Source organism: Equus quagga, chromosome 21 (assembly GCF_021613505.1).
Source record: "Equus quagga isolate Etosha38 chromosome 21, UCLA_HA_Equagga_1.0, whole genome shotgun sequence".
Lineage (NCBI taxonomy): Eukaryota > Metazoa > Chordata > Mammalia > Perissodactyla > Equidae > Equus > Equus quagga.
Window position 1 is genome coordinate 2,835,910 of NC_060287.1, and position 13,741 is coordinate 2,849,650.

The following is a 13,741-nucleotide window of genomic DNA, read 5'->3' on the forward strand; positions in this document are numbered from 1 at the left end:
CTTCAATCTCTTAGATGCCCAAGTGGATTTTTATGGGGAGTTAAAAACAACATTACAATAAAATGGTGATCATGAGAGCTGCAAAATTATGGAAAAGTAAATAATATGATTGCTAGAATCAAATCTAATAATATGCAATTCCAGTAGGATACAACTGACATCATGGATAAATTTCTTTCATATAAAGAAGTTTAGACATCAAATAGCTTAAATTATGGAAATTATGCTTGCAAGGTTCCCAAATAATGATTATCATTGGCATAATTCAGAGGGTGCCTCAGCATTAAACCTCCTAGTTAGACATGTGTGATCCAAGGGTCCTCAAGCCTCCTGACCTTGTCTTTGACTAGATTTGAATCTTCTCATTTTGTGGGAGATGCGACACCCATCACAGTATTATAGCAGATTCCTTAAGAGGAGGAGTGTTCATTTTCCATGTCTTCTCTGATACTTTGGATTCTCAATTTTCTCTCATCCTCTCCCTTCCTTCAGCTGCTCTTCTTTTTCCTTGTGGCTCTAGCTGCTGCCATAAATGAGCAGAGGCCATTTCTCCTATATTCACCAAAGTAACTCTAACATGAAACTTATGTATAAATCAGAATTTTTATTGAAAATTTGGAAGTAACAGAGGAGAGAGATCATCAAAAACGAGGAAGAAATTTACAAACTGATATTTTTCTGTTACTCTTGCAGCATGGAATTTTCACTGGCCTGCCCTGTGTTGCTGTTTTGTTGTTTTTGCAAGATCTTTCTTCTTCCAACTCATTTTCAGATATCCCAGTGTTTTACTCATGTATCCAGCAGACAACTCCTAACTGCAATTATTTTGTTATGCAAAGCAATTTAGCTCTCACTTTGTTTTATATTTTTTCATCTAGACCTAAAACATATTTATAAATTGTTATTCAGTAAAATTACTTTTTTTGTGTACTGTTCTATGATGTTGAACATATATATATATGAGACCACCACTGTAATCAGGATACAGAACGGTTCTATCACCCCAAACAACTCTCTTGTGCTGTCCTTTTACAGCCATCCCCTCTCCCATCCCTAAGCCCTGACGACCACTGATCTGTTCCCAGCACTACAGCTTTTTGAGAACATCATATAAATGGAATCATAGACTACGTAACTTTTTGAGACTTTTCTTTCACTCAGTATAATGCCTTGAGAGTCATCCAAGGTGTATACATCAATAGTTCGAGCCTTTTTGTTGTTGAAACGTATTCCATTGTACTGACATTCTGTGGTTTACTTTTCAGTTCATGTGTTTAAGGACATTTGAGTTGTTTCCTATTTGGGTGATTATAAATAGAGCAGCTATAAAACTTTGTGGAGAGGTTTTTATATGAACATAAGTTTGTGTTTCTCTAAGGTAAATACCCAGTAGTGGGATTGGTGGGTCATATGGTAAGTGCATATTTAACTTAAAGAAGAAAAAACTGCCAAACTGTTTTCCAAAGTGACTGTACTAATTTTGTCTTCCTACCAGCTCTGTATGAATGTTCCAGTTCTCTGCATCCTTAACAGCATTTAGTATTGTCAGGATTTTTCAGTCATTCTAATAGGTGTATACTGCTGTCTCATCATGGTTTTAGTTTGTATTTCCCTTACAGCTAATGATATTGAATACTTTTTCATATGCTTGTTAGCCATCCTTATATACTCTTTGGTGAAGTATCTGTTGAAATCTTTTGTCCATTTTTAAATTGAGTTGTTTGCTTTTGTAATAAGTTTTGAGAGTTCTTTATATATTAAAATTTGTCTCATCTACAATATTTTCTGATGATTAATCTCCAAAGGAGTGATTCTGATATTGTCTCCCATTATTACTTTTTTTTTTAAAGATTTTATTTTTTTTTCCTTTTTCTCCCCAAAGCCCCCCAGTACATAGTTGTATATTCTTTGTTGTGGGTCCTTCTAGTTGTGGCATGTGGGACGCTGCCTCAGCGTGGTTTGATGAACAGTGTCATGTCCGCGCCCAGGATTCGAACCAACGAAACACTGGGCTGCCTGCTGCAGAGCGCGCGAACTTAACCGCTTGGCCACGGGGCCAGCCCCCCCTCCCATTATTACTTTTAAAAAAATTCCAGGCTCAATAGAAATGTCCTTCCTAGTTGCCAAGCCTGGAATTTGTGTGTACATTCTTCATCTTTACCCCTTTTCTTGCTCAGCCTCTATCATGCTTCTTCAATTATGTCTTTTCTTTTTGGTATTTTCAAAACCTCCTTTTGCACAGTCTTTCCTTTAATGTTAAAGTCTTTATATCTAATTTAAAAAGGAAACTAATTTATGACTCCTCCCTAAATTACTGCCTCCTTTTTGTCCCATCACTGCTGTGCCTCTCAAAAAGTATTCTACATTTATTGTCTCCTGCCAAATTTACTTCAGCCCAGACTCTACTTTCATTCCTGTTCTGGAACTTCTCTTAGAACAGTCCCCAGTAGTCCAGCCTGGAGGCATAGTGGTTACATTTGCATGTTCTGCTTTGGTGGCCTGGAGTTCACAGGTTTGGATCCTGAGTGCAGGCCTAGTCCCGCTCGTCATCCATGCTGTGGCAGCATCCCACATAAAATAGAGGAAGATGGGCACAGATGTTAGTTCAGCAACAGTCTTCCTCAATCAAAAAGAGGAAGACTGGCAACAGATGTTAGCTCAGGGCCAATCTTCCTCACCAAAATAAACCCAAGAACAGTCCCCAATGACCAGCAGCTGCCTCTACTGGGGGCTTCTTTGTGTGCATTTTATCTACCACTCTGCAACACATGACATTTTTACCCACTGCTTCTCTCTAGATAATGACAACATCACAAAGAAATCAATCATTGTTACAAGAAAAGGTAAAGTAAATAAATGTCTTTGGAAGTTAGAATCTTTTAATATGCTTTCCGGAAAAAAAGAATTTTTATACAAAAATTCATGAGGATAAAAGATGCAGAAATGCTTAGAACTTCCCATCCACAAATAATTTACCTGGGTATATTTATATGTGAAAAGCACTTGTATGCATGGTATCTTGTCTGATTTGAATTCTACCATACTGAAGCACATGAATTTGATTGACTAATATAATCTTTCAGTGCTCTATTTCCTGATTTGCAAAGTGGAGATAAAAGTAGTAGCTAACCCCAAGAATTTCTGTAAATATTATGTGAGATGATGAATGTAAACTATTTAGTGGAAGGCCTGAAATTTAGAAAGCCATTAATAATTAAAATAACTAATTGAAAAAACAAAATCTTTTTCCATATTTTTCTAATTCATTTAAAAATGAATTTTAAAGACATAAATCATTCAGCTTGAATTATCTTTTAGTATTCACACCGCAACCTATAAAACAAATTTGTGGAGGTTTGGGCAGTCTTTTTCTTTTGATTGTGAATATATAGACACAGAGCAGATCATCTATCTGCGCCTTTTACTTAATTTGGGTACATCATGTCTCTGTGCCTCTACAGAGAATCTTTAAGCAAGAATCTTTAAGCAAAAATCTTTATTTGTAGAGTTTAACCAAGTCACTGGGAACTCTACCTTGTGAATGTACTTGTACTGAGAGAGGAGAGAATCGTGAAGGAGTTCAACCATGACTTCAAATGTTAATTAATGAAAGGATGATACAGAACACCTCTGCTTCATTATCTTTTATTTCTTAAAAATCAGCTCTTGTAACAAATTATTACACAGGTTCGTGCATATAGTTCAGTTCCCAAGATTTTCTTGGGTCCCTTCATTTTACAAAACACTTTGCATTAACGTCTTAGGGAATTACTGATTTATTCTCTATAAGACAACACACACTAAGGGATGTTCATTTTGCTGTTTTCTTCTGCAGACTCTCTTGCCTAAATAATTCAGTTGAGAGTCTCTTGTGTAAGCCCCGTTGTCTTTGTTTATTTTTATTATTGAGTATCCATCTATGCTTTTATAATTCCAGTTTTGCAAAAAAGGGAAGGCTATTAATCAAATGCCACTAAAATGGCTCTTTTTTGGACCATCTCTTTCGGCAATAACAAAAAAGTAAATCATGTAAAAGGAATCCATTAGAATCATCATACTTAGGAAATATGTTTATGGCTAATTAGAATAATGTCTCTTGGTAATATCTTGGTTCTCTACTTGAACACACAGTAGAAAATTGCTCAATGTTCCTACTTTTCTTCATCCACTGAAGATGGAACAGTTATTTCAAACCAAATTTTGTGTGCCTGTGTAGTATGTGTGGGTGGGTGGGGGGAGGTGGCAAGGTAGCAATCTCCTTTCTTCCTAAAAATATTATATGACATATTTATTTTAAAACTGTTTTTAATAAGTTTGATTTATTCTTAAAAGTTGCATAAGAATCTTTATGATACAGGGCGTCACCTTTGAATAATGTTGAAATATTCAAATTTTAATTTAATAACTTTTAATGTTGGTTTCAAAATTTGAACAATGGAATATGGTTTGTTTTTCAGTGTCTTTGCTGTTTGGTCTATTTTATGCATGCACGTTGTAAAACATTCAAACAATACAGAGTAGATGAAGCCACTGGGTTTCATTATCACATCCATTGGAGGTAACAACATGGCTCTATCTATGTCCACACGCTGAAGTTGATGATCTGTGATATGAACTTACAATTTATCAGCTCCCTGAGATAAGGGAAACTCAAATGGGTGACATTAATTTGAAACTGGATGAGCAAAGTATTTTAACTCAGGGGTGGAGAATCTCAAATCAAACCTTCTCAAAATTTAATGTGTATGCTAATTAACTCATGTCTTAGTCCATTTGGGATGCTATGACAAAAATATCATAGACAGGATGTCTTAAACAACAAACACTTATTTCTCAGAGCTCTGGAGGATGGGAAGTCCAAGATCAAGGCACTCGTAGAAGAGGTGTCTTTTGAGAACCCAATTCTTGGTTCACTGACCTCCAGCTTCTTGTGTCTTCACGTGGCCAGGAGCTCTCTGGGGTCTCTTTTGTAATGACACTAGTCCCACTCATGAGGGATCCACTCTCATGAACTAAACACCTCCCAGGGGCCCCACCTCCTAACACCATCACAGTGTAGGTTAGGATTTTAACATACGAATTTTTGGAGGAAACAAACATTCATTCCATAACGCCTAGGGAATCTCATTAAATGACATTGTGATTCAATATCTTTGGTGTAGGGCTTGAAATCCTGCATTCCTGACAGGTTTTCAGTTAATGCTGATACTGCTCGCCCTGGAGGCACTGCGGAGCAAATGAGTGTACAGGCACACCTTGTTTTATTGCACTTTGCTTTATTATGCTTCACAAAATTGCATTTTTTACAAACTGAAGGTTTGTGACAACCCTATGTTGAGCAAGTCTATCGGTGCCGTTTTTCCAACAGCATTTCCTCACTTTGTGTCTCTGTGTGACATTTTGGTAATTCGTGCAATATTTCAATTTTATTTGTTATAGTGGTCTGTGATCAGTGATCTTTGATGTTACTATTGTAAATGTTTTGGGGAGCCAAAACCACGCCCATATAAGACTGAACTTAATCGATAAATGTTCTGTGTGTTCTGACGGCTCCAGGCGGTCCCTTCCCCCATCTCTCTCTCCTTGGGCTTCTCTATTCCCTGAGACACAACAGTATTGAAATTGGGCTGATTGATAACTCTACAATGGCCTCTAAGTGTCCAAGTGAAAGGAAGAGCCAAATGTCTCTAACTTTAAATCAAAAGCTAGAAACGGTTAAACTTAGTGAGGAAGGCATGTCAAAAGCCAAGAGAGGCCAAAAGCTAGGCCTCTTGTACCAGTTAGCCAAGTTGTGAACGCAAAGGAAAAGTTCTTAAAGAGAATTAAAAGGGCTACTCCACTGAACACATGAATGATAAGAAAGCAAAACAGCCCTATTACTGATAAGGAGAAAGTTTTAGGTGTCTGGATAGAAGATCAAACAGCCAAAACATTCCCTTAAGCCAAAGCCTAGTCCAGAGCAAGGCCCTAACTCTCTTCAATCCTGTGAAGGCTGAGAGAGGTGAGGAAGCTGTGGAAGAGAAGTTTGAAGCCAGTAGAGGCTGGTTCATGAGGTTTAAGGAAAGGAACTGTCTCCATAACATAAAAGTGCAAGGTGAGGGCCAACCTCATGGCCGAGTGGTTAAGTTCTGGCACTCCACTTCAGTGGCCCAGGACTCATCAGTTCAGATCCTGGGCGCAGTCGTACATACCACTCATCAAGCCATGCTGTGGCAGCATCCCACATAGAAGAACTAGAATGACCTACAACTAGGATATACAACTATGTACCAGGGCCTTGGGGAGAAAAAAAAAACAAAACAAAACAGGGAGATTGGCATAGCTGTTAGCTCAGGGCCAATCTTCCTCACCAAAAAGCATATCTTAAAAAAAAAAAAAGTGCAAGGTGAAGCAGCAAGCACTGATGTAGAAGCTGCAGTGAGTTATCCAGAAGATCCAGCTAAGATAGTTAATGAAGGTGGCTACACTAAACAATAGGTTTTCGATGTAGACAGTCAGTCTTATATTGGAAGAAGATGCCATCTAGGACTTTCATAACTAGAGAGGAGAAGTCAGTGCCTGGATTCAAAGCTTCAAAGAACAGGATGGCTCTCTTGTTAGGGGCTAATACAGCTGGTGACTTGGAACTGAAGTCAATGCTCATTTACCATCCTGAAAACCCTGGGACCCTTAAGAACTGTGGTAAATCTATTCTGCCTGTGCTCTATAAATAGAACAACTAAGCCTGGGTGACAGCACATCTTCTGACAACATGGTTTACTGAATATTTTAAGCCCACTGTTGAGAATTCCTGCTCAGAAGAAAGATTCCTTACAAAGTATTACTGCTCATTGACAATGCACCTGGTCACCCAAGTGCTCTGATGGAAATGTACAATGAGATGAATATTGTTTTCATACCTGCTAACACAACATATATCTGCAGCCCATGGATCAAGGAGAAATTTTGACTTTGAAGTTGTATTATGTGAGAAATACATTTCATAAGATTATAGCTGCCATAGACAGTGATTCCTCTGATGAGTCAGGGCAGAGTAAATTGAAAACCTTCTGGAAAGGATTCACTATTCTAGACGCCATTAAAAACATTTGTGATTCATGGGAAGAGGTCAAAATATCAACATTAACAGGAGTTTTGAAGAAGTTGATTCCAACGCTCATGGATGACTGTGAGAGGTTCAAGACTTCAGTAGAGGAAGTAACTGCAAGTGTGGTTGAAATAGTGAAAAAACTAGAATTAGAAGTGGAGCCTGAAGATGTGACTGAATTACTACAATCTCATGGTAAAACTTTAATGGGTGGGAGTTGCTTCCTATGGCTGTACAAAGAAAGCGGTTTCTTGAGATGGAAGCTACTCCTGGTGAAGATTCTGTGAAGATTGTTGACATTGCAACAAAGGATTAGAATACTATATAAACTTAGTTGACAAAACAACAGCAGCGCTTGAGAGGATTAACTCCAATTTTGAAAGAAGTTCTGCTGTGGGTAAAATGCTATCAAACAGCACGGCATGCCACAGAGAAATCGTTCATGGAAAGAGTCAGTCAATGCAGCAAACTTCATTGTTGTCTTAATTTAAGAAATTGCTAAAGCCACCCCAAACTTCAGCAACCACCGCCCTGATCAGCCAGCAGCCATGAAGACTGAGGCAAGACCCTCCACCAACAAAAAGATTATGATGCACTGAAGCTCCAGGTGATGGTTAGCATTTTTTAGCAATAAAGTAGTTTTTAATTAAGGTATGGACATTGTTTTCTTAGGCATAATACTATTGCACACTTAATAAACTATAGTGTAGTGTAAACATAACTTTTATATGCACTGGGAAAGCAAAAATTTCATGTGACTTGCTTTATTGTAGTATTTGCTTTATTGCCATGGTCCGGAACCAAACCTGCAATATCTCTGAGGTACGCCTGTATACTTTTCTTCCCGAGTCAAGATCGGGTACTATTGACTATTCTTCAATATCCTGCAGTTTCTTATGTGGACGTAAGTCTATCAGGTAATAAGCAGCATAATCTATTACTGATAATGTTTGTTAGTTTTTCTTTTTAATACGTAGAATTTGTGAACTATTCATGGCAGACACTGGGGAGGGAGGAGGTGTGCAGACCTAAGCTTACAATTGTACCAGGATTTCAGCATTGCCCAGCTTTATTTGGATAGAACTTTCCTATTTGATTATGGGTGGGTGTTGCCTATCACAAGATGTCAAACTGATGTGGCTCAAGGCTGCCCCAGAGAAGGAAGCCCAAGGTATCCTGGCTTACATACCAATCTATATCCTCCTCCTCCAGGAAGCACAGGACCTCCTGACCTGATTCGACCCAATTCATATCCAAAGTTATATGACCACCCGATAACCAGACCCCACCTGCACTGATACCATTTTAATGAATTTTTTTTACATGATCTTTCCTTTGTCTTGTAAAGAAATAACTCACATACCTATGGCTTATAAATTTAGCCCTACCTTCAACCCATGTTCGCAGATCTTAATGCCCTTGTGTCCTGCCCCCGTGCTATTCTCTGAATAAAAGAGTACTACTATCAGACCTTGGAAGTCCAAGAAATCTTTCTTTCAACTCCCCAGCTTGCTGAGCCTGCATCATTTCTTCTGCTAGTCCATACAGGGATCTTTTTCATCAGCTTGTGAGGTGAAGTTCTGGTAAGTGCCCTTTTCTTCCTTGTGCCTTTCTCTTTTTCAAGGATGCATCTAAATTCACTTATGCATTGGGAACCTTCTCAGACAGCTGTATGGATCCACGTTTTCTGCCCATGGCTACTCTATGGGGCAAACCATGGCGTTCAGCCTGAAGAGAATCAGTACCTTAAGCCTGAGGGTGAAGAAGAATGAATTAATCCATTCCTTCCTAATCCTATCTCTAATATATAAATTTTACATGCGTGCGGGATCGACCATGTAAGTTATCAGGATGGTGGCCAATCTCCAAGATTCCCGTGGCAGGTTTCTTTTCCTAAGGCTGGATTGGCATCCCTCCCTATGGCTTCTGACCCAACTCTGAACCCTGGGAAAGTCCAAGTTGGGGCTCTGGTTCAAGGAAAGTTTCAAACTCTCACCCTTGGTTGAGTATGGGAACCCCTTCTTGGGAGAACGGCTCCAGGACGCAATTGGGCAGAGTGTCCCCAAGACCAGCAGAAAATTCTTCACTGTTTTTCTCTATTCTTTTGTCTCTAGAGCCATTCACCAGACACTTACTACTGCCAGGCATAACAGGGAAGATAGACAAGGGATGCCATGCAGGGGGATGCCACCATCACTCCTTGCTATAGGAACCCCACAGTAGAAACAGCAGGTAAGACAGTGCCTTAAGTTCAGGGGGGATTTCAAGGTAATGGACCCTTTTCTTTCACCTCTCTCAAAGTTCTAGTGGCTGTTTTGGGCTCCTATTGAGCTTTGCAACCTAGAAACAAAGAAATCTTTAAAGAGCACAGGCTCCACACCTGGGAGACCTCCCGCTCTGGTTTCCAGGTCTGATCACCCTGAGCACCCCAAGTGGGGTGCCCTCTCTTGGCACTTGAGTCTTTGAGTATTTTAGGCACCTACTGAGTTGGTTATGAGGATAGGAGACCTGTGGTTTATTCTGTGAACTGTCATGCCAGTGTTGTGTGCTCCGGCACAGGAACTGTTATATGACCCTTATCTTGATAACCCTTGGGAAGAGGCCATGAGGGTGAGGCCTGATCTCTTCTTTTCCTTTCTTTGTCTGTCTCATTCATCACCTCCTCTGTTGTCACCAAGTCAAGGTTAAGTTCAGGCTGGACCTGAGCAGAGCCTGGACACTCTGTAAAATAGAAAACTTTGAAACTCTTTTGCCAGGGGCTTAACTCTCAATCCCGGCACAGGGAGCCCCAGCCCCCAGCCAGCTCCGGGCCTTTGCCTCCTGCTTCCCTGCCTTGCCTTGTGCTGGCTCAGGGACTAAGTGCCTGGGCTGAGTGGGACTTGACTAAATCTTCTACCTATGTTAACACCCACAGTCGGGCTCTGCACCCTTTTCCAATCCACTGTCAGTTGGACACCAGCTTTACCACCATGGGGAACGCCCCAAGCATCCCCAGAGACTCACTGATTGGGTACATTTTAACTAGTGGGAAACACTCACTATCAATGAGAAGGTTTATGCACCAGAAACTCCCTTTGGGAGAAAACTTGAGGGTTTTCTCTGTGTCTTTACGATGTAGTTGGGCAGGTAGAGTGATTTATAACGTCATTTGAGTTACAACCGAATTTCTGAGAAATCAAGAACAACTGTCCTTGTAAGACTGGAAAAGCAGCTCTGGAGGCCGTTCAGGTTCCACCCATTTCCCTTATCTCAAAGAGCTTACGAATCCTCTGGGGACTGTGTCGGCCATCACTAATTCCTAAGACTGAAGAAAAAAAAGGAAAAAAGGGAAAAAACTGCCATAAGAGCACCCTCACCAAAAGTCCAGCATCTTAAAAATCTTCTCCACAAATATTAGTAAAAAGCCTCAAAATAAAATTTGGATTCATAACTAGAGAGCTTTATATTACTGTGCCTGGTTCAGGGCAATAATTTTTAAAACAATAGCCGTGGAAATTCTGTGTATGTATTTTTATATGTATGTTATATATGTGTGATATTTTACTCCAGATGGTATGGCCAAAATCAAGAGCTCTGTTTAATTGGCTTAAAGTAAGCACTTACATAAATTCTAAATGTAGTAGAAATTAACCCAGTGTCTTTCAAGTTAACATGATGGGAATTAATCTTTGGTAAATGAAAGCTTGTTTAAGATTGTCGGTTTGAGTGAAATAGGCATGTTGTCAGAGTTGTCGGTATTTGGATATGATGCAGGCGTGCAGCCTGCGTTTACTAGTCAAATAAGCTCATGTTGTCTGTTAGAAACTCGTCAGCAAAATAATAGCTATAAATGATGGCTAATTTTGTCTAACATCTCATGAGGTTTTTGTGGGTAATCTGAAAATAATTGTTGGAAACAAATGATTTGGATGGGTAAGAGTTTGTGGGTACAATAATTGTTTCATGGTCTGTACAGGTGAAAAAAAAGCAGCTTCCGAATTTTTTTGGTAACTTAAAACTTTAGAGTTTTGCCATGTTAAGTTAAACGATAAAAGTATGTTGAGTATCTGGGTCATTGTTCGATCAGATGGAACACTGAAACATTTTTGCTAAATGTATCTAAGTTTATCTACTTTCGGCTTCTTATTGCAGAGAGGCTAAAGGAGGTTTGGGTCTATTAGCAAACATGCCTGTGTCTTATTACTGTGATGTGGCATGCTTCCTAGAAATTATGGAAAGTGTTTAGGATGCTGATATAAACGACAGTTCATAGTTGCTTGGTTTTTTAGTTTTTACTAGGGTCTGTTAAGGATTAAAAATTCTAATTAATATATGTGATTAAAGCTACTGGAAATTAATAAGGAAAACAGCTCTGTATTTAAGGAAATTAAAATGAATGTTTTCAGTAAAGAGGGTATAAAGAATGGAAGTATGTTTATTTGTTGGGTTAAGAAAGATAAATTGGTCCTAAAGGATTAGAAGTGTAGAAAGGAAGCATGGGACAAATTCTGAATATAAAAAGAAAGTTGTAGAAGAAAGAAGGAGAAATTCTGAAAGGAGTTTTATGCCTGGTCAAGTTGGCTAAGATTAAAGTAAATCCGATTAAGTAATTGAGTCTTAATGTCAAAAATAACCTGGTGCAAAAATTAAAATTTTATTTTCTGTCTCAAAAGGATAATTCTCTTGAACTTTTGGTCTGCTTTTGATAAAGACGTTATGAAAGGTGTTTTTTTGAGGAAGTTTACCTAAAATACAGAAAATATATGTTTTGTTAAAATAATTTACTATGTTCAGAAGGACTGAGGTCTCTCTAAGATTTCTTGACTGTTTCTGTTGTCATTTTGAATATATACCTGAGCATTTTTTCTTATTTGAACAAGTATTTTAAAACCTTTTGACATTTTTGACAAGCTTCTCCCTCAAAAGAATATTCAAATCCTGAATGAAGTCTTTCTTTTGACCTGGTAGAAGGAAGAGAATTTCTCTGAGGATTTTCAGAGGGCCCCTGAGACTTCTCAAAGAAATTTCTCTCTCTTCCTATAAGAAGGAAAATACTGAGCTAATTAGGCTTACTTGTTCTGTTAAATTACATGGGAAGCATTGTCAAATAAGCAATGATAAACTTTCTTAAGTGGTATTATGTGGGTGAATGCTCTTGAAGTAAATGTTTTAAAATTATATAACATTCCTAAAATTCTGATCTGTCCTGATTTTCAGCCATAATTCCAGTTATTATCTAGAAGTGTTGTATGTCACAGAAGTAGCCAAGTTTATTTGTCAATTGTCCCTTTCAATCTTTTGCCATTTGCAGATAGTTGCTGTTTTACTCTGATGCTTTTTGCGTTTGCAAATATGTTTCATCTTCAGAGAAGTTCATAGAAAGGATTCTGACACAAGATTCTAGAATACAGGTTTCTGATGAACTTTCAGATGGTAAAACTGAACTGGGTAAAAAGTTACAGAATTCTAATGGAGAAACTGATGACCTCATAAATCTGCTACTAAAAGATTAAGATCAAGAATCAATTATACAGGACTGTATGAACTGATGAGGATGATTAGGATTTTTTATGACTTTTGTTTGAAATATTGTTGATTTTTTGAGGTTTTGTTTTCTCAGATTTAAGGAAATCATTTTCTCTTTTCTCTTGTGCTAACTATTACTTATAGCAATTTGGTGAAGTTATACATTTGTAAGCAGAACTGAAACATTTATGTTGTTCTCCCTACCTCATCCCTCCAGATTTTGGAAACTCAGTGAATGAGTGAGTATGGTTATTTCATGGCATATAGTTATTTGCATAAATTCAATAAGAATCTGTTTTCCTTATAACAGGACACATTTGGAAACATTGGTTATATTACCAAGGCTTTGACTGGAATGTCATATTTGAGAGAAACATACAGACTCAGATATGACAATACCAACTTTGAGGAATAAGGTTGAGTTTCTGGAATAAAGCCACTTGGAAATATTGGCCTGGTACCTTGTTTACAGAGATTCCAGCAATCTTACCTGGTAAGTAAGGAAGCTTACTTATCTGGCAGGTGCAAGGAACCTCAAAATATTTTGGAGGACCTCGAGAAGAGAGGAATCCATGCAAATCTATAGGTATTGCAGGCAAAATATGATGGCAAGTCCTTGGCTAAGGTATTCTAGCCTTGAGAGACCTTTAAAGTTTAATCTGAGATTCCTCATAAAAAATTTCAGCAAAGCAAATTTAAAAGAGCCTATATAATCAATTGCTATTTTTGTTTCACTTATTTAAATAATTGGACCAAGTTTTATTGAAACTACACCTATTTTGCAAACCAGTTAACCTTTTTGACTATCTTTTGTAAAAATGAGGGTAATTTTAGAGGGAAAAAATACGTTTCAGTAGAAGCTATAGTACGCATTCATGGATATTAGATTCTAGCTCTTCTCTTCTACAAGATTCATCTATTACTAATCAAAATGTCTCTTTGTGGCCATCCGTCTCTGATACCTGGGAGCTCCCTGGTCACAATCAAACCTTTTCCTTCAACTCTATTTCCCAAATACTAACTAGATTTGCCTTGTCACAGGTGGATCATAAACAATGAGTTCCAAAGGTTAAATCCCCAACTTATCAATACACACAGGATACTATATCAAATTTGGGACAAATATATTTGGCTCACTCCTACTAGTGG

The 13,741-nt window shown here is 38.2% G+C and overlaps 1 pseudogene; it reads left to right on the top strand.

Moving 5' to 3' along the window:
• The first annotated feature begins 5,645 nt into the window (after nucleotides 1–5,645).
• Nucleotides 5,646–7,678, top strand: LOC124231300 (tigger transposable element-derived protein 1-like; annotated as a pseudogene).
• The last annotated feature ends 6,063 nt before the right edge of the window (nucleotides 7,679–13,741 follow it).